Consider the following 26,162-nt stretch of genomic DNA (forward strand, 5'->3'; position numbering starts at 1 on the left):
CAGAGGTGTATGGGGGGGACTGCAGGCCCTTTGTAGGTTAGGCAACCGCTAAACGCATAGAGTAAAGCCTGGGTAAACAGAGTGTACTACCGGGTACACCATAGCTGTCAGCTTTCCCTGTTCCATGATGTACCATTCAAGCCAGTCCTTATTTGATTCGGCACAGCATGGCCATGCGAGTGGGCAGAGAGGTTTTCCGAGACCAGCTTGGGAACTTGTCCATACAATCAAATCTAGAAACGTGCACCCTTGACAGTACAACCTGAAAGCATGCACACATACAGGCACCCATTGCTGAGGATCAAGCCGCAATGCAGTTGCTCCCAGGCCCAATAAATGTCATGATAGCAGGCCATGTCTGGCCCCTCATGCAGTGGGCTGACAGATCACACAGCCATCCCTGAAAGCCCAATACACCAACATGTCATTGCCACACATCCATCCACATATGTCAGTCTCAGCTGCTGAGTGTGGATGATGCAATCATCATCTTCAAATTATCAACCCATAGAGGTGTTTGCAGGAATGTCCGTCACATGCCCCCAACATCTCAATCTGGCAACTGTCACTTCCAGAGTACTTTCTGTCAGCAACTCATATTGCATGCACAAAAGCTTTCTCACCAAGAACTGACAGTGGAAATACCTTTGTCTATCAACTTCACAGATGTCTGCCATCACAAACGCCCAGCATCGGCATGAGGCTGCATGACAGTAAAGATTTGGGCCACACACATGCCGTACACAGAAATGATTACCTCAAATCATGCATACCCATACAGAACACACACACACACACATTGTAGAGAAATACCCTGTGGGTACTGACCAGCAGCTTGTATCCATGCCTGCAGGTCAAGGACCTGGGTGTGGACAGCTGGTTAAACCTCTCCAAGACCCAGCGGTGAAGGATTGACACCCAATGGTCACCTGAATGGTGCACCTTCACAGTGGCACCTGCCTCAAGGGCTGCCTTCACCTAGCTCCAGATCCTGAGGACATCCCAGTGTTTCTTGGTGTGATCTAAGGCACAGACTGTCATCCCCTCTGTATTAATGTCAGTTCTGGTGTTCAGCAGTCATTCGAAAACTACCAGGCAGCACAAGATGGTGAGGTTAGAAAACAATCTAGGGCAGGAGGTGGCAAGAAATGACATGAGGCAGGAGGCACTGTTGCCTTCCATGAATTCACGAGGCAGCAGTTTGAAGATCAGAGGAAGGGGCCTAAGCACATAATTTACATGCTGCACATAGCATGCCTATATGGCTAACACTGTATATGCTGTGCGTGATGCTGGGGACAGTTAGGGGGTGCAACACACATTTCCTGTTGTGCGCAGAGACTGAGACTTAGACATTTAGGGTGTTCAATGAGTAGCACATTTCCTGTTATCCGAGGGATGGCGATAGTTAGAGGGTGCAATGTGCAATTCCTGTTGTGTGCAAAGACAGACTTTGCTAGGGTTGTGACATGCATTTTGCAGAGCATGTTTTTATTGGGGGCTGGGGGAGTAGTGCCATGTGGATTTTCACCCAGATTTATGGCTAGCTTGTCCTTACCGCACCATAAGTGGGAAGGCTTTGTGGAGAGGGAGAGGACGAGGACAGGGTAGAAGGCAGAAGAAGAGTCTACCTGCTACACATGGTGATGAGGCTACAGAGCTCCTGCACCACCAAGGTCCACTAGTGGCAAGAGAGACCAGCCTGCAGAGCAGGAAGAGACAGCGCCCCACAAAGAGCCACAGGTTAAGGAGAAGGGGCCACTAAGGAAGAAGCACATTTCATGTAAGTAGCTTGAATTGTCTCTGATTACTTTGCTGAACACCAGTTCAACCCTTCCTATGACCCAGTGGTGGACAATGTGGTGGGAGGTCACTGACTACATCAGTTTCATTGGTGTGTAGAGGTGCTCTGCGGTAAAGATCCAGAAGAGGATGGGGGACCTAATACAATGGACCAGGGAAAAACTTGCAAGCAACGTCAAGACGCAGAAGCCCATAGTAAATGTCTACAGGGAGAGAGGTTGTCTGTAAGGGAATCCCTACATCAAGATACAGATGCCCTGAGCAAATGCCTGCAGACCAAGATGTTGTCATCAAGACACGGATACTTTGAGTCAGTGTCTGCACAATGAAATATTTGCCACAAGGGACCTCCACTACAAAGAGATTACTTCCTTGAGACAATCTCTCAACTTACAGTTGGAGAAATCAAGAGTGGGCATGCATAATGACCATGTGGCCACTTGTGACGTACATCAACAGGACCTTGTAGCAATTGGGACCCTCGTGCATGCATCCATATCACAAGTGGCCGTAGCCAATGAAGACTTGGCTTTGGCACTGCATGGTCGGAATGCACCATCTGAAGATCCATTCCAGGTCTACAGTCCTAGCTGAACTACGCAGGTGTGTCCCTTGGCCTTGTCCAAACACACCCCTATCCATGTGCCCTGGTGTCCATAAGCCTGCAGAGGGGATACGCATTTTGCTTTGTTTATACTTTTACATTAGTGGACGTCTCCTCCCTCCAGGGTGGACTATTTGTGTTCTTAATTTTTGGCTGATACCCCCATCCAAGGTGGATTATTTCAATGTTTTGGTCCTCGTCCACACTGGACTCTATTTGATTTGTACACCTGTCCACGGTGGACTGTGACGCATACCTGATGCCTAGTGGGGACATCTGGCAGACTCTTGGAATGCCCCAATTCATTTATACCAAAATCAAATGTGGGGCTCTTAAAGGAGCACTGCTGTACTGATTGTATTGTGGCAGTTTTCTAATATATGTTCAGGTTTCTTCAAAGAGGCATCCAGGTGCAGATATAGGACTGCAGTTCAACACAGGATTGGGAAGGTGATCGGAAGCAGCACGTGAGTGTTGTTGTCAGGAGCAGGCATGCAAACCAGTGCATTAGAGCGTGCACGCGCTTCAGTGTTTGTAGAGGGCGGAAGCACCTGATGCTGCACTTGGGATTTGTTTTCTTGAGATCTGTCCGGATCAGAAGACTGGAGGCAGGTATTGATCAAGCAAGCGTATTTCTCCTGAGAATCTCTAACACGAAGCATGAGCATGGGCCCAGTGTGTGGTTTAAATACCCTGGCCCATGCCATATACCATTCAATTGTGCATGAAGCTGCTAGAGAATGTCCTAGGCAGTGGCCATCTTGGGTTTCTGATGTGTCTCCACAGCAGTGCCCATCTTTAAAGGGTTTACTTGTTGGAAAAGGATATGTGTGAATGCCGTTTCGGACCCAGAGTGGTCCAGTCTTTCACTACTTGTCGGGCTATGTGGTTCCCTGGGTCTGTGATCATGACATGGAATATTTTATTTGTTGTCCTCATCCAAGGTGGACCCCATTTCATTTGTACCCATGTTCAGGTTGAACCCTTTTTTCTTATTTGTATTACCTTGTGTCAGGGCCACTGCCCTCTCAAGTGCATTTCTAGTCGGAGGACTGGACATGCGGCCATGCACAATGGGGTAAACTGATGTGGTGTTGTGGACTGCTACAGCCTCCCACATACAGGTGCACATCCAATTCAACATTGATTCTCATATGTTCAATCTGTATGACTGTTAGGAAAGATTTCATATTTGAATGTAACTTTCCCTCCATGTGTCAACCCCCAAACGTTTTGCTGCTGTTTTACACCCTGATATAACCTTTGCCAGAAAAGCACAACCCTCAGCTGCACTCCTCTGGGCTTTCACTCACTTCTTATGGGGAAACTGACATGCCCTTAAGACAGTCAGTACTGGGAGACTTTGTTTCCCTTAGTCCTTTCCTCATGTTGCAGCTTTTGTGCAACATGTAACAAGAGTGCAATGTAACTTACTTTACCGCACCCTTGGGTCTCTAGTCATTCCAACGGCCCTAGAAACTCTTGCTGGACTTTTTATGAACTGTGCAGATATGTCATGGACAGGACTGGTGACAGCTATCGTTTTCATGTATTTTTTAACCCTGTTCTTGCAATGTTAACCGTGCTTACCGTGCTTGGCACGAATAGGTGGCCTGGCTCCAAAATAGCCATGCCACGATGTTCTTTGTCCTGTCGTTTGGCCATCTTTCCCCTTCACCTTCCCCAAGTTGAGCCGACCCAGGTTAGTCCTTATTTGGTCATGCACTTTCCTGTGAAACCCAAGGCTTTCGTGGGTTTCTGCATGCCTTGTGTGTGTGCCTCCAAGATGTGGGCTGGGATGTCTGTTCCCATTACACATCCTGGGTGCCAGAGAGTCTGGAGTGTCCTGAATGCCTGGGACCACCGTGGTCCGTGATTGACCACGTATGGAATGAGAGTTTGTGAGCAGAACTCCCATTGAGTCCTCTCCGTTTTGACGCAAAGGGAACTTTGGATGAGAGGAGGCTGGAAACAACACTACCATGTCAATCTCCTGAGTTCACACGAACAAAGAATAAGGAGCCAAGTATCCTGCAACAAGAAGCCAAGTCGAGGAACCGCTGGTGATCCGCTGGAAGGTTTGGTACCCTGAGCCCGCTGTCGTCCCGTGGGACTCCTCTGCATCTGATCATCCTAGAAGGTCTGTGAAGGCGCTTCGACCCATTGGACTAGTGGGATCTCAACTATTCTCAGCACCTTCACCGAACCCTGCAAGTAAGCCTCCTCGGAAGTGTCCCTGGGCCATCCAGTGGGCTGACCAGTTTACACGGGACGTTTGCTCTGATATGGTCGCGGTTTTGGGGAGGCCCTCGAAACTAGGTATACTGCTTCCCCTGTGTCCACGGCACACTCACACCGAATTTCATACACTTGGCATTCCCAGGTCTGAACTGAGACGAGTGCGCCCGGACTGGAGTAAACGCGGTTACCGTGTTGACCTGTTGTGGCAACGACCTGTGCAAGTTTGCTGCATTTGCGACCCTCTTGCCCCTGAAGCCTGCTGCAGTGGAATCGGGCCAATTCCTCCTCCCAGAGTGGAGAAATCGCCACTGTCCCATTTGGGAATCCTCGCTGTATCTCAGAGTCTACACAGTGTTGAGACGTCCTGATTGTCGCATTCGAACTTGCCAGCGAAGTGGACTGTACTGGCGAAGTTTGGGTCTGCCTGCGTCGGGGACCGGTGAGTAGTCCTTACCCCAACCGGTGGGCCCTAGCGCAGGAGCCCATTTTTATGCACAAAGTGGCCCCTGAGGGCCCCTTTCCCTCCACAGCTATTGCGAAATAGCGACTCCATTCCGCACTCTCAAACTTCCTCTGCCCTCAAGTGGAGGTCCTGCTTGAATAGTGGGAACTTGTTCTTCATCGCCTCATCCACCTTCCTGAGCTGCTAGAGACCCTTGAAGAGACCCTATTTTGTCCATTGGAACAAGCGTGTGCATGTACTATTGAGCATAAGGCTCCTCTCTTCGTAGGGCTTGGACTGCCTCTTAGTTAGGTGTATTCTTGATGTGGAACTGGGTCTAAAGATTACTTGCACTGCCTGTTTTCCTCCCCATCTGGGTGGTCTACATATTTCATGCTTCTTAATCCGTTAGACCCCTCTGGTCATGTATATATATTGTTTTGATTGTATTACTGTGATTCTTTGCCATGGTCTATGTTACAAAGGCCTTGTAATAAATGTGTCTATATTTTTAATATAACACCTGTCTGGAGTAATTTGTAAGTGTCCTTCCTTGGTTTGCTCATTGAGGTCTTTCAGTCACCCTCACCGCTCTTGAGACCGCCTGCCATAGTTACCCTGTTTGGTCTGGCTTGTCCAGAGGTTACCCTGTTCCAAGAAACTATGTTGGCCTTCTGAACCTCTGCCCCTCCTGGTCAGGGTTCAGAAATCCTTCTTAGCAATGACTCATCCAGTGCCTGCACTCCCTGGGAGGACCACCCAGAAACCTATTTACACCATAATCCCCATTCCCTCTTCTGGACACTGGCCCTCCTTGCACCAATGTGGCGGCATAGTGTTAGGTTGAGGCGGTGAGGAATTAGCAGCACCACAGCTGTACCATCAGTTAAGGTTGAGCACTTCCAATCTTGTTCCTGGCTGGTGACATATGCACCCAATAGCAGCATGCTATGGCACACAGAGGGTTTGCATGGATGATGTGATTTGGCAATGTTTGCGGGACGGTCACTGTCGCTGAAGATGTGAGTTTGCCTACATGTCTGTGTGTGTGTGCATGCCTCCTTGATAGGACATGCTTTGGGTTTCTGGTTCCATACCTACAACTTGCTGCTTCGTGACAATTTCCTTGGGATGTCCCTTTGCAAATGTTTCTGGTGGGAGCTGATGCAGCTGTTTAATTGCATGTGTGGCATTCCATTTGTACTCATATCATGTCAGCTCTGCATGTCGTCTCCTGCCATGTGTCATGGCCAGTGCCCACTCTGTGATGAAGAGTGGACTGGCCTTTTTGGTACTGTGGTGAACTCACAGTAGGCCTCTGCACCCTGGGCCTCGTTTGTGTGGTGTTTCCACATTTTCGCAAGGGAATCGAGTTGGCCTTGTAGTTGAAGTGTGATATGGCTTCACTCTGGCTGACATTTCAATAGCCTCTTTGTTTCCTGGTGCACCCCTGCCCATGTTGCATGGCCATGGAAAAAAACCTGAATGCCTCTCTCTACATAGGTGGATGATACAGTTAGCATGTATGCATGTGCAGGATCCCCTCCACCAGAGGGTCCCATGACCCAGAAGACAGATGGTGAAATCTGTCAGGGTTGGGTTAACCTAGTCACACATTCCCAACCATGCACCGTAGAGGGGACCCTGAGTGCCCCCCCCGCCTCTCTGAGCCAGCCCCAGTGCCGCTGTGCCAGCCAAGCACTCCTGTCTCCAAGCCACTAGTGGGCTGGTGTTGGCGGGGACCACCCAGTCAGAAGGGAAATTCCTAGTGGAGGCAGCCAGGATCCTAGGGAAACCTGGCTGTTCACAAAGGACGCATCCCCAAGTGAACGGGGGGCCAGCACGCCGGGAATAGTCTGGGTCATGGCGCAGATGGGCATACTCGACTGGCAGCCATTGAGGCTCCAGCCGCCCACCGCCATGGGGGAGCAATGGCCAGGCTCTCCTCAGAGAGGCACAGCTCCACCTCACTGATGAGGCCCAACAAGGCTGAAACACGTGTATGGGGTTGCTGTTGGTATTCTAGTTCAGAAGGGAATTGCCATAGCATTTTGGTGCTGGACTGCCCATGTGGGTGGGACAAAAACTGATTTGCAAATGGATATTTTCCATCTGTGAAAGGTTCAGTGAGCAAAAAGAGAAGGCTGCAAACTCTCAAAGTGGGAAAAGCACAGAACAGGTCATCATGCCAAGTTCTTTCTGGAGAGGGGCATTTGCTACCTTTTTGAAAAAATGTTGCAAGGAACTTAGAATTGGTCACCCTGAGTTATCCGGGGGAGCCCAGACATGGACTCTTACTGTGCTCACAGAGGCACAGCTCCACCTCACTGATGAGGCCCAACAAGGCTGAAACATGTGCATTGGGTTGTTGTTGGGTGCCTGCTACCTTTTTGAAAAACTGTTTATGATTTGTGCCTGCAGCAAGGATTCTGTTTTTTCCACTTGCTATGACTGTCTAGGTGGTTTGTGCACTTGATGTGATGGATATGGATGTGGTGCCATTGTAGTTTTCATGTTATGGGGCACACACAGTTTGCCTATCACAGATGCACATTCTCAGGATGTTGCTATGGGCTAGCTGGATTGGTACTATTGACACTAGTGCATCCTTTTCTCTTCTTCCTTTCCTCTACCCCTTCCCTCTCCCATGCTAACGGCCCGTCTGTCACAGTGACTGGCTGCCTGATCGCCCTCTGAGTTTTACAGGGCACCAGCCCCCTCTGCCCAGTCCACCTCCTTCCTCGCACTTAGCATGTGGACCTCACACTCTGCGCCCCATGCAATCCCTGGTACTTGCCCGCCTGGCCTCCCCTTAGCACTCGCCTAGTCCTCTTCCCACCCCCCTCTGCCCCTTTCACTTGCAAGCTTTCCTCTTGCCCTGCACTCCCCTTCCCATCCTAGCAGTTTGCATTTCGCGTAGACTGCACTCCCTCATCCCTCGCACTTCTTGTTACTGCATTTGCATGATCCGAATGTCACTAGTCCTAGTAGGGCCATTATTTATTGTTAGCTTTCTCTGTTCTATCCCTCCCCCCCTTTTTGTCTTGTGGCACCTTAAAATATTGTTGTATAGGCGCTTTCCAAATTTCCAATAAAATAAAAAATAAAATTCAATGAAGTGCATCAGAGATGTGACTTCACTGTGTGTTCTCTAAGGGGGTTGCAGTTCTGGTGAGGTATGTTTGTACAACCTGATTGTGTGTGTCCTCTCCCTGTGCCCTTTAGCCTACTAAGGGAAGTGGTGGGGGGCGCTGTGGATGAGGCTGGTGTGCCTCCTGCAGCTCTGCTGCTATGACACGACATGTGGCCGTATTGTGCAGGACACAACATGTAATTATGATCTTGCATGCTACAAGGTGTGCATACAATATGCCACCTGAGTGGTTCATGGAGTGTAAACATTACTTAAGCTCTCCGAATGTGTGTTCTGCTATGCCCCTAGTGGTTATGTGTGCTATGTTGTAGCGTGCCTCAACTAGGGTGGCTGGATTCCTAATGGGTGTCAACAGGAATAGTGAGAGTGGGTAGGAACTGTCCCCTCCAAAGGGGAAATTGGTTGTTGTTAGCATCGATTGTCATTGCGTTTTTTTCTGTGTGTCATGTGACTGCTTGTATGTGCATGACAATTGATACTCACCCACCAGCCAGGTGTTTCCAAAGGTTCCTGATGCAAGGGCCTGGTATACAGATGATTGGAGTAAGATGTAGCTGTCACACATGCATCCCGGGTAATTTGCATTGACATGCATGATGTGTCCCTTGACATCACAGATCATGGAATGCCAATGTTTCCTGTTGCAATAGATATGCTCAGTCTCTCTGGTGGGGCAGGAGTGTTAAATGTGTGTAGTCGATGGTTCCAAGGACCTGTAAAAAGTGTGCAATTGCATAGAATTCCTGGCAGACCCTCTCTGCCTCATCATGAGTTTGGTGGTAACCCTTAAATGTGGCACTAACACTATTACTGCTGCATTTAAGGGTCTGCCAAATCACAGGTTTGGCAGAATTTATCCCCAGCTCTGAGCTCGGGGTAAATCCACTGTGATTTTGGTGATTTTTGGCACTATTAATGCACGCTATTACTGCTGACGGTATAAGCGCCGAAAATTCCTCATTGGGCCCAATGGGGAATGATGACTTCCTAAATGGGCCCAATGGGGAATGGGGAATTACTGTTCTGACAAACCCATGATCTGGCACTAATAGCACCAGGGGGTTTGGCGGTAACGCTAATAGCCCCGGTGGTATCCCGGTGGGATACTACTCAACTCATGATGAGGCACTCTCTCTTGCCTGCATTGGGCCTCATTCCGGGTTTGGAGCTAACCATGGAGTAATTAGCTCCATGGTTGCCTCCGAAACCGTCCCAATTCCGGCATGGTGAATGGAGTAATTACTGGTCCATTCCAGTGTTGGAGGGACCGGTAATTCCCCATTCACCTTTTGCCCTTCTCCATTCCAATTTCTGCCCCATAAGGCTTAATGGGAATGGGGAAGGAGGTAATTACGGCACCGTAAATTATGGTACAGTAATTACCTCCTAAGTACCTTTGCGGGTCCCGTACTTAACTCCTGCTAAAAGCAGGAATTAAGGAAGGACCCGCAAAGGGACCTCGGAATACGGAGGTATGGGATTACCGGCATCGGCACCCTTACAGGTGCCGGTAATTCCTTACCTCCAACCTCAGAATGACCCCCATTGTGCATGGCATGTATATGTGCCTATGCACACATGCTAGGATGCAGCAAAATACCTGGGCGAGGCACCTGTATTGTGTGGGCTCTGGTATGCCCCCAACAATGTCTGTGGTGTTCTGGCATGATGCAATTTCGAGGAAGTGTAAGGCTGATAGTACATTCAACAGGGGTGTCGGTGCATGCAAGCGCATGTTGGATGATGTCAGGTCATTCTCCCAATCCCTGACCAGGTCTAGGATGACATGGTGAGGGAATCGGTATCTTCAATACTCCTCCTCATCTGGCATCCCAAATAATGTATTTCATGGATGGAAGATTCTGGCCTTCATCCTCATCCTGCTCCTCCTTTTTCCATGTAGTATGATCAGTGCTAGTGAAGCAGGGTCCATTCCATTGTGGAAGTCCTATGTTCAATAGGGTTGCATTGCACTTTTATTCTTGAGCTTTGCAACGTGTATCAGGTAGCGGTAAGATTGTGAGATGTGTGTTCTCCTATGGACTCATGGGAGTTGTGCTATGGCTTCTGTTAATAGGGTTTGCTTAGCGCTTTATAGGGCATATTTGTTGTTTGCATGGTGCCTCCCTCAACATGCCCATGTTTTTCCTCATTTTCTGCCGTGAATGTGGATTTTGCATGTTTCACCCCCTATTTAGTTCTTTGCGCTGGGCCTTCCAACGCGCTGCGCTCTGATGTGCAAAGCTATACGGCACAGAGCAATTGAGAAAGGACTAGTGCAAAGTCAAATCCGTGAATCGGAAATTCAGCTTTACTGCGGCATAAAGTGTACTTTTAAATGCAAAGTGACTTTGCCCCACGATAAATATTTTGTATATTATAGGGACTGATGGGTGCTGTCTCCAAGAACCATATGAAAAGAGTGCCAGTATCAGTGATCGAAGTGAGCTGGAACAGTCAGGAGCACTGTTTTATTTTTTCTGTTTACCATTAACTATTCGACATAGAGGATTTGACCATTTATGTCCATGTGCCTTACTTACTAGTCACTTAGATTAGAAGGAACACTTGTCACATGTTGTACTATGATTCCGCCCGCCCTCTCCCCTGCCGGGACCACAGTTCCACTACTTTTTTCAGTACACTCTACCACTGACCGATATAACCTCGGAATATGAACGAACAAACCTGACAGACACTTCTCATGAGATAACCATCTCATCCCAAAACACTCAAATGCACTGATGCTGACAGAACTTATTGTGATTGTGCTTATCTATGTAGCTGACTTGTACAATGGGAAGACTCCAATACAGTGGAAATGTTAGCCACAATGAAACAGTTCAATAGTAAGCTTATTCTACACTGAAGGCAACTGAGAAATATGCTTTATTCAAACAAACCAGTTCTCCCGGGGACCACAGGATAGATCACCACCTCTACAGGGAGGGGTCTGTAACCTCGAGCTCCCCATGTGTTTTCGACTATGACTGCCATGATTGTATACCATTGACAATGCTTACTAGGACTGAAGGATGCGGTAGTCCACAACATCTGGAAATCCAAAGGTTGCAGACCCCTGCTCCTAGTACAACAATGCAAGTACCAGGTCGTATGAGGCACATACTCCTGGCATACAGCTACTTAAAAAGATTGAAGGGCTCGATTTACAAAGCCTTTTTCAATGGGGCTTTCCCATTCAAATTATGTCTTTAAATCACACTCTAAGTGTCCAGAACTGGGACAATCAATGTCGTTAAATAGGATTGGGATCCAGTTGAAAAGATAGAAAATGAGTATTTGCCAAAAAGTATGCTAACTTAAACTTATCTCTTCAATTTCAAATGACTGCAGGTTAAACATTTGCAAGGTTTACATCAGTCTAGGATGTTGTAAGAAGTGTGATCATGGACTCACTGGAGAATGATACCCTTTGCCCAGCAAGGGTAGATTTTAGAAAAAATATGGTTTACCTTTGGGCTAATGACAAGTCTTTCCATCGCAGCTAAGGCATATTCTTTAGCACCTGTCAACAACATGTGGGTAATTCATCTGTGCAGGTACAAAGGTAAGCACATTGAAAAAAGGACGAAGGAGGTTATGGGAAGAAAAGAGAGTGAGAGTATGAGGACCCTCCCCAAATTGATCCCTGAAGACCCTCCGCAAGTCATTCAGTAACAGGCAGGGGAAGCCCATACACCCGCACCTATGCCTTTACAATCGTGAAATGCATAACAATGAAAAAAATTAGGGATTCCAAGAAGCTACAAACTCATAGAGGACCACAGGTGTGCATATTCCGGTTGATCGCAGAGTTGAGGAATCAAAAAAAGTATTTTGCACATCTGCATTGATACTGTGCAAATGATGCCCCAAAATTAATTGAATTGTAAAAGGCGCACCCAGTACTGAAGTGTGGTGGATCTGCATGAAATGACCGTATACAAAAGTCCGACCTCCAAAAGTCCGATTTTTATTTTTTTATTTTTCCACAAATATATTTGTGGGGTGAGACCCCCGCACAGCCTCCCCACCTTACGCCTATACATTTTTTTTTCACTTTACCCCTCCCCCCACATTTGCATATGCAGAAAATTGGGGGTTGGACTATTGGGGGTCGAACTTTTGGTATTAGGTAATTTCGTACAATACCAAGTGTGGCATGTGGTCTGAAAGGATATGCAAGATATGGAAGTTTTATGTTGACACATGTTAATCTGAGTAGACTGGTTTACAGTGAACACATGCGTCGCAACTATAAACTTTTGGTGCCTTCTAAAAAAGTGGTCGAGTGGGACCTGGCCGAGCAGATGAAGAATTTGGGACACCTGGAACATGATTTACAAAGCGATTTGCAAAGTTATTGCGCCATTGAAAAATGATTTTGTAAATCATGCCCCTGATGTCTGTAGAGGGCCTGTTTTAAGTATGGATTAGGTTTTCGTGAGAACGCATGAGCGTGCATTAGGCCAATAAATTAGAATTATAACCATGCTAAAGGCATGTGTTCTATTTGATTGTTTATGGTTTTTGGTGCATTATTTGTTCGAGAATTGTAGTAATTAGGATATGGCGATTAAATATTTGCAAACCATGGTCCTCTATTTTAAGATTATATATTCCTTCAAAATATCAAACATATATACCAGAGTTACGAGTAGTAACCATTTTTCTTTTTTTTTTTTTTACTGAACAGCCCTGAAACGTGTCAAGAAAAAATGATCAGATTAACTTCCTTGTGGTCACTTCCATTGCATTAGGGTAAAACACATCAAAACCACAACCCACAAAACTACTTCCAAGAATACATTCAACGTATGAAAAAAGAGTATGCTACACATGCGTACATTACCATAAATTCATAAGGACTTAAGACTTTTATTGAAAATTATTTACGATTTGGGAATTTTGATCTATTATTTCACAAATTACTCCAGATCTGCAATGTGGGTGTTCCAAAGTGTGTGGCAGGGAGGAAAAAACAGGCATGCAAATCATAACACACAACCCTAACATGGGAATTACACAGTACTTCGCAAAAATTTGGAAATTAATTTCCCAGCTTATGTATCAGCCTGGTGAGCTAATTGTAAAGTAGTAAAGTGCACCGTTGTTTGTCCTAGAGCATCTACAAGTGTGAAGTGTTCACTGGTGAGACAATGATATGATATTTTTTGTGGAAGGGACATTTTTACCCTGGAGCTTTTTTGCAAACTTTCTGTAGTATGGCCTCTAAACTTTAAACTGTGGTGCAAATAACATGAATGCCTTCAGTAGTGAGCCATTTTGGCATGGTAGTGGCCGGGTGCCCCCGCTGAATGTCCTGGATGGGCCCAGCCCTATTTAATATAACTCTGGCCTGTACCACCCAGTGAGCCTCATTACTAAATGCATTATTGGCCTTATCACTCTGTATTCATCCATGTGCTTGCTAGCATCTCCTCTCAGCTGCACCCCACACACCGCCCAATTCTATCTATAGCTGCACCCTAGGCATCTTTCCAGGAAACTCAAATCTAGGTGTGTTGATTCATTGACTGTTATCATTTGAAATCTATGCCTTTCTGACACTTTCCAGGAAAATTGATTCTAGTTGTGTTGTTTCATTGACTGCTATACTTTGCAATCTATGCCTTTCTGACACTTTCCAGGAAACTTATATCCTGGCATGTCCCACTGACCGCTGCCCTTGGATATTTGGCCCTTAACCCCTATATTCAGGCAACCCAAAGCTAGGGGTGTTTCATACACTGCTAAGCATAACGCTCAGGTCCTTTTCCTCCCCACCACCCAACCAGCCAACATCCGGGTGTGTTGTTTCGACTGCTGCGCATAGAATCTTGAGACCTCCCTCTGCACTTCCTTCTTCCCTACAAATGATATTGGAAAGCTACTTGGGTGATACTCCAGGCACCCTCCCTCTATCAGAAACGTTAGAAACCCCCATACAATAACATTTGAAGCTCACCAAATCCCTCAACACAACCCATGACCTTACCCCAGGGACCTATTGCACCTTTACCCCGCATCCAAAACAGTTTCGATGCAGGGTAAGGCCACCCAAGTCACCCACTCTCCAACAGCCCTTCCTGCCTTTATTCTATAATGACTTCCCGATATCAGCCCACTAGACTGTCCCCAATCACACCTTATACCACAAACCACAAACATAAGGAAAACAAAAAACCCTACAATCCCAAACTCTGTAGGTGCCTTGCGTGGGCTACAGCCCCTGCGTACTAAACATAAAACAAATCTTCTAAACCAACACAGTCCAAAGGACAGCAGTATGCCATGTCACAGTACAGGATGTCGCAAAAGAAAAACAGAAGAAGGTCCAAATCAGATGGCACCACATCACATCTCTCCTCCACTAGACATAGTCATGACTACAGAACACACCCACACTAACATGGTGGGAAATAGAACGAAGTACAGAAAAATAGAAAAATCTCTATACCTGACACCTACCTGGCAACAAACAGCTTAGTATCACCAATAGCGCCAGACATACCGGAACGACTCAGGAAAAGAACAGAAACATCCAGAAGGAATAAGTACAAAATTGACGCCCTCATCCCATACATCAACAAAACCACAGGACAAAGACATCAACTACGACAAAATATGCAAGAAGAACCAGAAGAAATCAAGTACCCAATATGTAATCTAGCAGACCTACTCAATGAAGAAACAAACGCCAGTGAACAACCCCCACACCCTGAGAACAACATGGAAACAGACCAACATGACAATACAAAGACTATGCCAATAACAAAAGCAAATCCAACAAATCCACTGCAAACTAATCAACGCTACATTTATGTCCAAACATGCCACGAGGATCTATGGCCTACTGTGCAATGGTGGAACTGACATCCTATTCGTCACAGAAACATGGTTAGACGTCAACTACACAATCACACCCCATAGCTGCCTACCTGATAGCATCAAATGCTCACAGATACATAGGAAAGAAAATAAGAGGTGGAATACTTGCAATAGCATGCAAAGAACTCCTGAAACTAAAAACAGATGACCGTCTAAACATCAAAAACTGTGAATCGCTCGTCATTCACTTGACAGCGAACTCCAAAAGAAACCTTACACTGATACTTGTCTATAGACCGCCGACCTACAACACAACCTTCGTTGACACCTTCATAGAAGCCATCTCTAGCCTAGCCATCAAACATGACACATAATAATCCTCATGAACTTTAACAGTTGGTTTGAAGAAGAGAATGCAAACTCACAAAAACCACTAATCAAGCAACTTGAGACAAAGAAACTTCTCCACATGGTTAAATGAGCAACACACACAGCGGTGCACACACTCAATGCAATATTCATCAAGAAAAACCTTATCGCCACTGCACCACTAAAAAAGATACTCTGGAGCGACCACCTCATCATTCCATTTGTGATCATGCAACCAATGAAAGTACCCAAAATGCCCCAGAAACTTCACAGAAAGCCTTGTGGACAATGCAGAGGGTTTTGAATTTAATCCTTGCATCCACTGGGAGCCAATGGAGAGATTTCGGAGCTGGAGAGATACGATCCCAGGGCTTGAGGCCAAGGACAAGTCTTGCAGTCCTGTTCTGAATTAGTTGCAGAGGGCGGAGAGTAGAGGCAGGTAGATTTAGAAAGAGGCTGTTACAATAGTCCAAGCTAAAGAGAACCAGAGCTTGGGATACCATGAGCTCCTGGGGGAAGGAGAGCAAAGGCTGAGTACCTCTAAGGAGGTGCAGTAGGAAATGTGACTTTTTAGAGACCTCAGAGATGTGGGCGGAGAAGGAAAGGATGGAGTCAAAGATGACCCTGAGGTTCTTAGCCTCAAAGGTGGGGGTAGGAGGAGGGCCAGGGGAGGCCGGCCAGACAGTGAGGGCAAAGGATGGTGAAGGTGTGCCGATGTGGAGGATCTCCATCTTGCAGGCATTCTGACAAAGATCATTGGCGGCACACCAATCTTGAATAGCAGTTAGGCAATCAGAGATGAGAGAGGGAGAGGAGGAGGTGGCAGAGGGCAGCCTGAAAATGATTTGAGTGTTATCAGCGTAGCACTGGGAATTTGAGCAGAAAGTGGCAATGCAGTGGGAAAGAGTTGCCAGGTATTGGTTGAAAAGCCAGGGCGAGAGGTTAGACCCCTGGGGAACACCACAGGATGAAAGGAAGGACCCAAGTTGGACCTGGGATGGTTGATCTGAGAGGAAAGAGGTCAGCCAGGCCAGAGCCTGATCAGTGATACCCAGGTTTTCACGGAGACGGTTGAGCAGGATGGTATGGTTGACTGTGTCGAAGGAAGAAGAGAGATCGAGGAGGATGAGGACAGAGGGAATGTTAGAGTCGAGGTTGGAGAGCAGATCTTCATGGATGTTCAGGAGAGCAGTTTCCGTGCTTCTGTCAGCTCTGAAGCCAGACTGGTGGTCATGGAGACAGGCAACAGAATTGTAATGAAGATTAAGCTGAGAGATGGCCAACTTTTCCAAGAGGATGCCCAGAAAGGGAGTAATGGAAATTGGGTGATAGTTAGCTGGACAAGAAGGATCAGCTGTGGGTTTCTTGAGAAGAGGATGCAAAAAGCAGTGCTTCAGAGTGGAGGGGAAGGATCCCGAGGCAAAGGAGTGGTTGCGAAAATCAGCAAGGGCCAGAGCGAGAATGTCAATGTGGTCCTTGAGGGTTTTAGAAGAACAAGGATGACCCTGTTTTGACGAGGCTTTCATAGATCGGACTTGTCTAGCGACCCTGTCAGGGGAGAAAAGAGGAAAGGACGAGAAGGATGATGGGGGGTGGCTAAAGGAGGGTCAGCAAGCACAGATGGAGAGGGGAGAGGAGGGCTGTGGGTGGAGAGGGTGGACAGGATGTCCTGGGTTTTTTATGAAGTGAGAGGCAAGGGCCTTGCAAAGTGTCTGGGAGGCAACAGGAGGGGTGGAGACTGCAGCAGGGTTGACCAGCTCCTTGCTGATGTTAAAGAGTTTTGCTGAGTTGTTAGATTCCCAGAGACATGAGCTTGAATGCAGATTCTCTTCTTGGTGAGGACAGAGAGTCGGTATTGCCTTTGTAGTAGGCAACAGGCCAGTTTGTCAGAGGATGAACAGGAAGTCCTCCATTTTCTCTCAGCCGCCCTACACTTATGTTTAAGTGTAGCTCAATCATAATCATACCAGGAATTGCACTTGGCTTTGGACTTCAAATAGATCCTCATGACAGGGGCAAGAGAAACAAGCACATCAGAAATTGAAGAGTAGAGCAGAGACAGGGCTGTGTCAGGATTTGAGATAGCCAAAGGTGGAGGGGGGGGGAGAAAGTGGTGGCAAAAGCCTCAACTGACACACGCTTCATGGGCCGGATGTCCGAGATGGTAGGTGGCAGTGTTGGGATAGGCTTGGCTTGGGGGGAATAGAGGGAGAGCTGAGAGGAGAGGAGGGAGTGATCGCTCCACGAGAGAGTAGTGGTCAGAGGGATTGAGAGGGGGAGGTCATAGGAGATCAAGACCTCGAGTGTGTGCCCTGCAGAGTGAATCAGGTCAGAGGGGAGGATGGACAGGGAGAGGGAGACACAGAGGTCACGGAAGAGTGGAAGAGTACAGAGGAGGAGCAAGGAGAGTCTAAATGTATATTGAGGTCACCGAGGAGGAGGAGTTGAGTGGTAGAGCCCAGGAGGGAGGAGGAGAGGTCTGCCCACTCAGAGAGAAATTAGGTGATTTGACCAGGAGGCCTGTAGATGGTAACCACAGTAAGAGAATGGTTAGGCGAGAGAGAAAGCCTACAGACAAGGCATTCAAAAGAGGAGTAGGTCTGAGTGGGAATGATAGAGGCAGGAATCCACTCAGGAAAGATCAGGGCTACCCCCCACCGGACCAGGACGATCTGGGTGCTGAGAGGATCTTGTAGCCATCAGGGAGGAGAGTGTCAAAGCTTGTGACAGATCTGGCCGTGAACCATGTCTCAGTAAGACCAAGGACATCAAGGTCTAGTTCTTCAAGGAGCTGGCAGATGTCAGAGGAGTGTTTGACAGCAGATCGAGAGTTGAGAGTGGCAATATGAAGAAGGTTGCCAGCCTTAAAGACCTTCCGGGGAGCGGTACAGATCAGAGGTACGCCCTGCGGAGGAGAAAGATCCCTAGGAGGGGCAGAGGAGGAGGATGAGAGAGTGGGCAAAGTAGCCAAGGGGTGAGAGGAGGGGACAGCAGGAGATGAGAGGAATTTGATGAGGCGAGAGAAGCACCTATCAAAGAGGAGGAGATTGGCCCGAGGGCCTTGGACCATGACTGTGCCATTTAGGTAGACATGAATGTTGACTTTAGAAGAGTCGAAGGAAGCCATGAGAACTTCCTAGTGAGTGCCACCATTAATGGGAGAGGAGGAGATACGGCAGAGCACATAGACCATATGAGGAGTCCATAGATCTGACGAAGGAACGACAAAGAGGATGTCGGTGAGGGTCTGTCTGGCAGAAACATTGGAGTAGGTTTTGGTGATAGGAGGACCATGGTTAGAGGCCAAGATATCCTTTTTGAACTTCTTCCTACCAAACTTAGTGAGAAGAGAAGTATAGTCAATGGAGAAGCAGTTGGAAAAGATAGAAGAAACAGAAAGTGCCACTGGGGTGAAAGCGAGGAGAGGATGGGGATATTGGGGGGGATAAGGCAGGTAGGTGTGGGACAAAAGAGAGTGGTGAGGTCACTGAGCTGGCAAGTTACAGAAAAGAAACAGTATACAAGCAGAATACAGAGAATGTCACAATGGGCAGCACGATTTGACTTTTTAGAACAAAGCAAAAACAGCAAGATTTGATTTGACTTTTTAGCACAAAGCAAAAATAGCAATATTTGACTTTTTCGAACAAAGCAAAAACAGCAAGATTTGACTTTTCAATCTTGGAATCTGATTTTAGCAAAGGGTTTTAAGAAGCACTGCACATCAGGATGAAAACGTGGGAGTAACAAGCAGGAAGAACAGTGATAGTCAAAGGCTGTAGGAGTGAGTCCATAAGGAGGGAACTAACCCATAATTCTGGAGGAGGCAAAGTCAAGCCAGTCCAGATTTCTTAGAGTTATGGAGACAAACTGCTTCCATGCAGGAAATTCAGAGAGTGACCCACCACAGAACACCTCAAAACACAACAGGGGCAGAGGCACCTAACACAGATGTCTGAACCAAGGAGGTACGATGGAATGACCCACTAACCCACTAAAACCTACCTTTCTGCATTCACCTCTCAAATGTTAAACACGCACAACCATACCTATTGCACAGCAATCCACACACACTTCACTACACTGCAACAACAAAACAAACCACACATAGGGCCTCATTACACGGATGGCGGTAGGGATTTACCGGTACCGGTAAAATACCGGTACCGGTAAATCCCTACCGCCTTACTACGAGGTCCCTTTGCGGGTTGGGGGATTTAACGCCTGCTTTTTGCAGGCGTTAAAATCCAACCCGCTAAGGGACCTCGGAGCTAATTACGGCACCGCAAAATTGCGGTGCCGTAATTAGCGCCTTCCCCATTCCCATAGAGCCCTATGGGGCAGAAATGGGAATGGGGAAGGGCAATGGCGGAAGGGGGATTTACCGCCCCTCCAACCTTGGAATGGGGCGGTAAATCCCCTTTCCGCCAAGGCGGTGCCGGTATTTTACCGGCATGAGCCATGGCGCTAATAGCGCCATGGCTCACCGCCTACCGTGTAATGAGGCTCATAGTCTCGCACAACAGCACAGGGCAGACAACCGACCGAGAAATCACACCTATCCTCAGCGAATGGTGTGAACGGAACTGAAGCTGTCAACAGCACATCACAACTCTTGCTCTGCCTTTTCCCGCTGCGCCCCACTAACCCTTCCTACCCTCTTGCCTTTTATATCTGCCAGAGTGACAGAGGACCACTCTGGTGATGATAGTGCACAGCATAAATGGCCTTTCACATTAACTTTAACATTAATGAAAACATGTGTTAACTTGGGATGCAATACTGTCTGAAGGGAAAGCACAACATGAATGTGTTAGCTTCAGACATTCTTGCTCGACATTTAAATATATTTGTATATGTTTTACACTGTATTCTTTTTTATCTCCATACTTTGCCCTCGAAGAAATGAAGGCAGTTGTCTGTGCAGAAAGTTATGAACAGTTCTGATCAGTGTCATTGAGAAGCAGAAGCTGGTGTACATTTTGAATCGACATGCTGCCACTCGTCTGACCATATCTTCTCCACTTGAAGCCCACAAATCAAGCACACCGGTTTACCATGTGGTGGGCGTTGATGTGGGTTCTGAGAAGCCCATTTTTGCCTGCCTCGAGATGGATTAAGCGGTAAGAAAGGATTATGCAGGGTGAAACATGTTACGTTCTAAACTAATAACCAGGTATAATCTGGGACGTTATTTGGGGGTCGCCAGAGGTCGCAAGTTTTGATCTCTGCTGACCTCCTGCAACCTCTGTACTGGAGCACGGGTTAGTATGAGTATAGCAACTGTACCTTGCAATGATGGATGATGATGTAAACCAGGCATTCTCATTGTGTAGTCTGCAGGTTAATTAAAGCCCGTCAGAACATTCCTCTTAACTGTATCGCTTTCTATCTCACCATCTCTCTCTCACTCTCTCTGTCTCTCCTCTCCATCTCTCTCTCGCGCTCTCTCCTCTCTTTCTCATCTGTCTCTCGCTCTCTCTCACAAACTAATAAATCTTGCTGGCCTCAAGGCAGGTCAAACATAACCACAGCAGAAGAGAGCCACAATTAATGCTTTGTTGTAATGTATCTCTTTCCTATCTCCATGGCATGCTGTTCAGGAAGTTTATTTGTATGTATGAGGCAATGAGTGCCGAGAATATGGGATGTTGTGTGCTTTCCCTATTTTTCCAACCTCTGAAGCCTGAAATGTAGATTCACGCTGGCTTGGCATGTGGCCAACTTTGCACCAGACCTGCAGATTAACTGGTCAGCTGTTAAATCTCAGTTACCAGTTTAATGGTACCTACTAGAGTGTAATTTGCTTCTGACTTTGAGAACATTCAGGCATGTAATTGCTCATTTTACTATAGCCGGTAAGATAGCTCAGTGGGTTGAGCACTCGCTGCTGCAATGTGTGTGTTTGAGCTGCAGGTGCAGGTTTGAATCACGGAAAGGCCAACTCAGCCTTTCAACCATCTGAGGTTGATAAATGAGTACCAATGCAGGCTGGGTGATATTGTATGTATTTCTGTTCTATATAAAGTGCTTAAGCTTGAGTGCTATATAATAACACATCATTATCATTTGGACTTGGATGTCTGCTTGCATTCAAAGTAATTTGGCCTATAGACACTGATGTTAACTATACATATGGTGGCCCATTCTGGTATGAAATTTATATCACATTAGTGATATCGTAACCATATTTTTCGTCGTGTACTTAGGAACAATGCTATGTGATGCCACTTCCTGTTTTGTCAAGGAGTAAAAGGTTGTGTTTCATTACTTCCCGTGATGTCACTTCAGGGTGGGGTCAAATTACATCACTTCCTGTGATGTCATCAGAGGTCAAGGTCATGTTATGTCACTTCCGCTACCCCTGGCATTTTGGTGAAATGACATCAATGGGTATAATAGTCACTTGATATACTTTTTGAATGTCCACTCTACTTGCACACTTTTTATTGCTTGCCAACAGAGAATTTTCTTTCTCTGCTGGATGGTGGTGAGTGTAAATTTGTTGGCTCGATTATGTGTGTGGGGTATTGAACTGGTGGATAGTGAGGGTCCAGTGTACATTGACTGGTAGAAAGCCCTAGGCTTTAATTCTGGCTTGAGCACCTGCATTTTTTCTTTTTCCTGAACAGGCTTACCAATCTTTTTATTGTTTTTCTTTTTTCCCCAGTGAGTCCTAATACAAGGCCACACCTGGGACAGAACTTTGATTTTTTTTTTATCCCCCTAAGAGACCTTTAGCCTTTCCTGGTGGGTTTCTCTGAAAGTACCCTGTGTTTCCATGTGCAAGTAGCCATGTCTTGTGTAAGGTAGCCTTACCTTTCTTTTAGCCCATTTGTACTAGTCAGCCATATCTCACATTTAGCCTAATTGTGTAAGGTAGCCTTGCATTGTTTTTATCATATTTGTGTTAGTCTGTCATATCTTGCATTTGCCAAATTGTGTAAGTTAGTCATATCTCGCATTTATCTCGCATTCTGTCTAATTGTGCAAGGAAGCCATGCCTCACATTTAGCCTAATTATGTAAGTTAGCTTTACCTTGCATTTAGCCCATTTGTGTTAGCCAGACATATCTCCCATTTAGCCTAATTGTGTATGGTAGCCATATCTCACATTTAGCCTAATTGTGTGAGTTAGCCTTAGCGTGTTTTTAGCCCATTTGTGTTAGTCATCCATATCTTGCATTTAGCACAATTGTGTAAGGTACATAGAAGGAACCCAGGATGTAGACATGGTTGTTCGTACAGCTAACCCGTTTCTTCTCTTGCACATCGCACCTTCGCAACTTAGCGGAAGGCACTGGCTCACTCCACACACCCTGCACTCACATATAACACAAACAAGGAACATCCCATCTGCCATAAGAATGAAGCTACTTTTAATCGAAAAAATTGTGAACCGTCGCTTCCCACATAGATTTCCTTGAACACAATCCCCCCCTTTAGTCCATGGTATACCTCCTCTGCGCCCATACACACTCCATTTAGATATGGGTGACTAGCATGGTCTTGGCCACCCTTGCACACCTTTAATGGCTGAAATGCACACACACATAATATCACCTCCCAAACTCTCCCAAGTCTTTATTCTCGCCTCTCCGAGGACATTCAACGAAAAACACATTGGGACCATAATTATGGTGAAAGGTACTATAACAAATGCCAAAATGAATGAATGAATGATCAATAAAAACAGGAATTGCTCTTGAAATTGTTTGCATGTGACTTGTTAATATGGATAATGTTTACTTGTTTGTTTTTCTTTTATTAGGGGGTAGCCCTTCGTCAACACTCAGGAAGTACCACTAATACACAATTAGTCTTAGCCTTCGAGAAATGTAAACATTTGGCAGTGGCATTTAATGTTCAATGCAATTGTTTCTGCTCTGATTCACATATTTACAGTTTTAACACAATATTACAGACACCACCCACCTTTCACCTGTCCCCACTTTACAGGCCAAATTCACAAAAAGAAATATTGTTCCCCCAAAAGCAGTTAGACGTTACTCTACGTACTGCACATGGGTAAAACCAGGGGCACCGACTTCAGGTTTTCCCAGGAGTGCCGGTGCTCGAATCCCATTTAAAGTAGAGGGACTTTTACGCAGATGGCCTTTCCCGGGGGGTGCCCGAGCCTCCGTACTCTGCAGCCCTGTGTAAAATCCTCTAGATTTTCAAAATATACATTTCAAATTCGCAGACTTCTCCGAAATGTGTTGAATTTGCCCTCTGGAACCTCCAAGGGCAGATTCACAAAACCGAGGGGAAAGTTGTGTAATTTGCACTTCTATTTACTTGTGTGAATGGAATGAAATTGACATTACACATCTGAAGTGGATGTACAAGTTGTTCAGTGCCCTCATTCATTTTGTGACTCCTCCCCGTTGAAGCTGTCTGATAATACCCCTTTTTTTTTACTTCTGTGTCACTATTATAAGGAGTGGTCCATTACTATACTATTATAAGGATGCCGTGTACAAGGATCGTTTTGAATATATTGTGTACGTCTGAACGAGAGCCATGCATAGTTTCTTATTACACAATGCAATAATAATGGTCTTGCTTTGGATAAAAGTCATCAAAGATATATGTTCTATCAAAAACACATTTGGGCCTTGTTTACAAAATGTTTTTCAATGTAATTACGCCATTTTAAAACACTTTTTTAAATAAGGCCCAAAGTGTTGTGATCTATTCTGACAGTTCCTGACTTGTAAGGAGGCTGGCCACTGTCTACATATTGCAACTCGCTGTTTTCATGTCTTGACCGTGGCAGAATCCACAAGTTCAGGTTTCTAACCCAGAACGTCGATACAATTCGCATTGGGATGAGTTTCAGAGTGTTTGAAATAAAATGAGTCCTGTGCACGAGAACCTCCCATTATCAAACGAACAAGCTGTCAAAACATTCATGAATCTCAGATTAAATAAAAAAAACTGCATTCCGATTCCCAGATATTTCATCGTATAGATATGCGCAGTTTTTTTTTATTTTTTATTTTTTAAATGTATTTGGAAAAATAAAGCCGTTTGCTCTGCTCTAGTCCCAGTTTACTGGCGGCAAATGAATTAAACAAGGGGAGTTCTTGTGTGGCTTCGATATAAACAAGTCCTGTCACTGTTCACAGACAATTCTTTGTTAACGAGCAGCGCTCAGTTCCCACAAGAAGCAGAGCTGATCTCTCCGTGGATACAGGCGAGTGACTACGCCAAAGCACTGGGACGGCTCGTGTGCCATACAAGGAAATATTATGAGAGCAGCAGAAGAAAAAAAAAAAAAAAGCGCACACTGCGGGTCAGGGTGTAGGAGAGAGTTGGACAGCTCCGCTGCGGGGAAGGAGACAGCCGTGGTAGGATATACACCGCTATCACCAACACAGTAAGGAATACACATTGTTTACATTATGCAATAAACTCATGACATACTGATATTGTGAACAGTTAGTTGTACGTATAGTAATTGTATACAGGTGTTGATGTGCCCGTTTTTCTTTGGCATACATTAAGACTGTTGAGTTTTTAAAAAAGTGCAAGTGTTCCTGCATTGCCCGCGCCATTCACATGTATTTGAAAGTTAATACAAACATGTAATATTCTCGGTAAAGCACCACGCTTACGTATTATTACGTCTAATACCGCAGCGCGCGTTTAGCTCGCGCAGTGGAGGATGCGATTCTAATAGGCTGATTTCCCTTGGTTATCAAATCGGAATATGCGCGTGGGGGAGCGTAATCCCACGGTTCAGATGGCCACCCGAGATCAACTATAAACCCTGTACTATTTAGAGAATTGGTAGGGCACAACGTAATTAGATATGTAGTTAATTTGGAACCCCCTCAAGGTAAATTCAACGCACTTAAATCTGAATACAATCGAGAATAAAGGTTTCTTTTCAGAAGTTATACTCTTAAAGTACAAGGGCAGCTATGTATCCTTATAATTTCAACAGCAAATCAGCATGCTCGTATTTCTACGCAAAGGCAAAGATTGGATGGTTTATCTTGCCACTTCAATAAAGTGCTGTTAGAGGGAACTCTGCTCCCTTAAACAATAGCGTTATGCTGTGTGCATGTGCCTGTGCTTTGTGCATCTGCATGATGAGGGAAAAGCAGCAAGAGTCCCAACACAGAATAATATTGGCGTTATTCATCAAAAGAACCTTACAACATATGCAGAAAAACATCTACTGTGGAATGGAAGAATCGGAAAAGACATGCGCTTACCCAGTATGGAGATCTACACTTTCAAATTGCCCACTTCCTTAATGCTCCAGATGGAGTGTGTATCTGCTGCTTCACTTCTGTAAATTGGATAGTACAGACATTAATAGCAACAGTTCCTGACGAGAAGCTCGCGAGACTTGGCAGCAGCAACTTGATCTGGAAGCAGTCATCCTTAGTATCTGACATCTGTTCAAGGGATGGTGGTTTCAGCACTAGACCGCATGCGAGCCACAGGTTGCAGGGGTGTCAGGCTTTGTGACATTCATAGCTTGGAGGCAAAATGGAAAGTCTCTATCTTTACACGCCGTCCCTTTAAACGGATCCTAGTTCGTCATTAGCTGGGATACTGGAGTGTAATGAACACCCATTCATAACGAAAGAGCGCGCTCGTCTTTTGTACCACAACAAAAACATATAAAACATAAACGCAGTGCAATCTATAAACGCCGAATTTGGCAAACAGTCCCACGAGCTTAATTCCCGAGCCAACAA

At 46.0% G+C, this 26,162-nt stretch overlaps 1 protein-coding gene across 2 annotated transcripts in view; it reads right to left on the reverse strand.

The window, feature by feature from the left end:
* Positions 1-25,918, reverse strand: part of BCHE (butyrylcholinesterase) — a 636,843-nt gene extending 610,925 nt beyond the window's left edge. Inside the window, exon 1 of one of the 2 annotated variants that reach the window (XM_069618487.1) lies at positions 25,671-25,918. The gene's annotated coding sequence lies outside the window, so the exon portion shown is untranslated. The remainder of the gene's footprint in view (positions 1-25,670) is intronic. The other variant, XM_069618488.1, reaches the window with a different exon arrangement.
* Positions 25,919-26,162: the final 244 nt, after the last annotated feature.

Source organism: Ambystoma mexicanum, chromosome 10 (genome assembly GCF_040938575.1).
Source record: "Ambystoma mexicanum isolate Mex_15411 chromosome 10, UKY_AmexF1_1, whole genome shotgun sequence".
NCBI lineage: Eukaryota > Metazoa > Chordata > Amphibia > Caudata > Ambystomatidae > Ambystoma > Ambystoma mexicanum.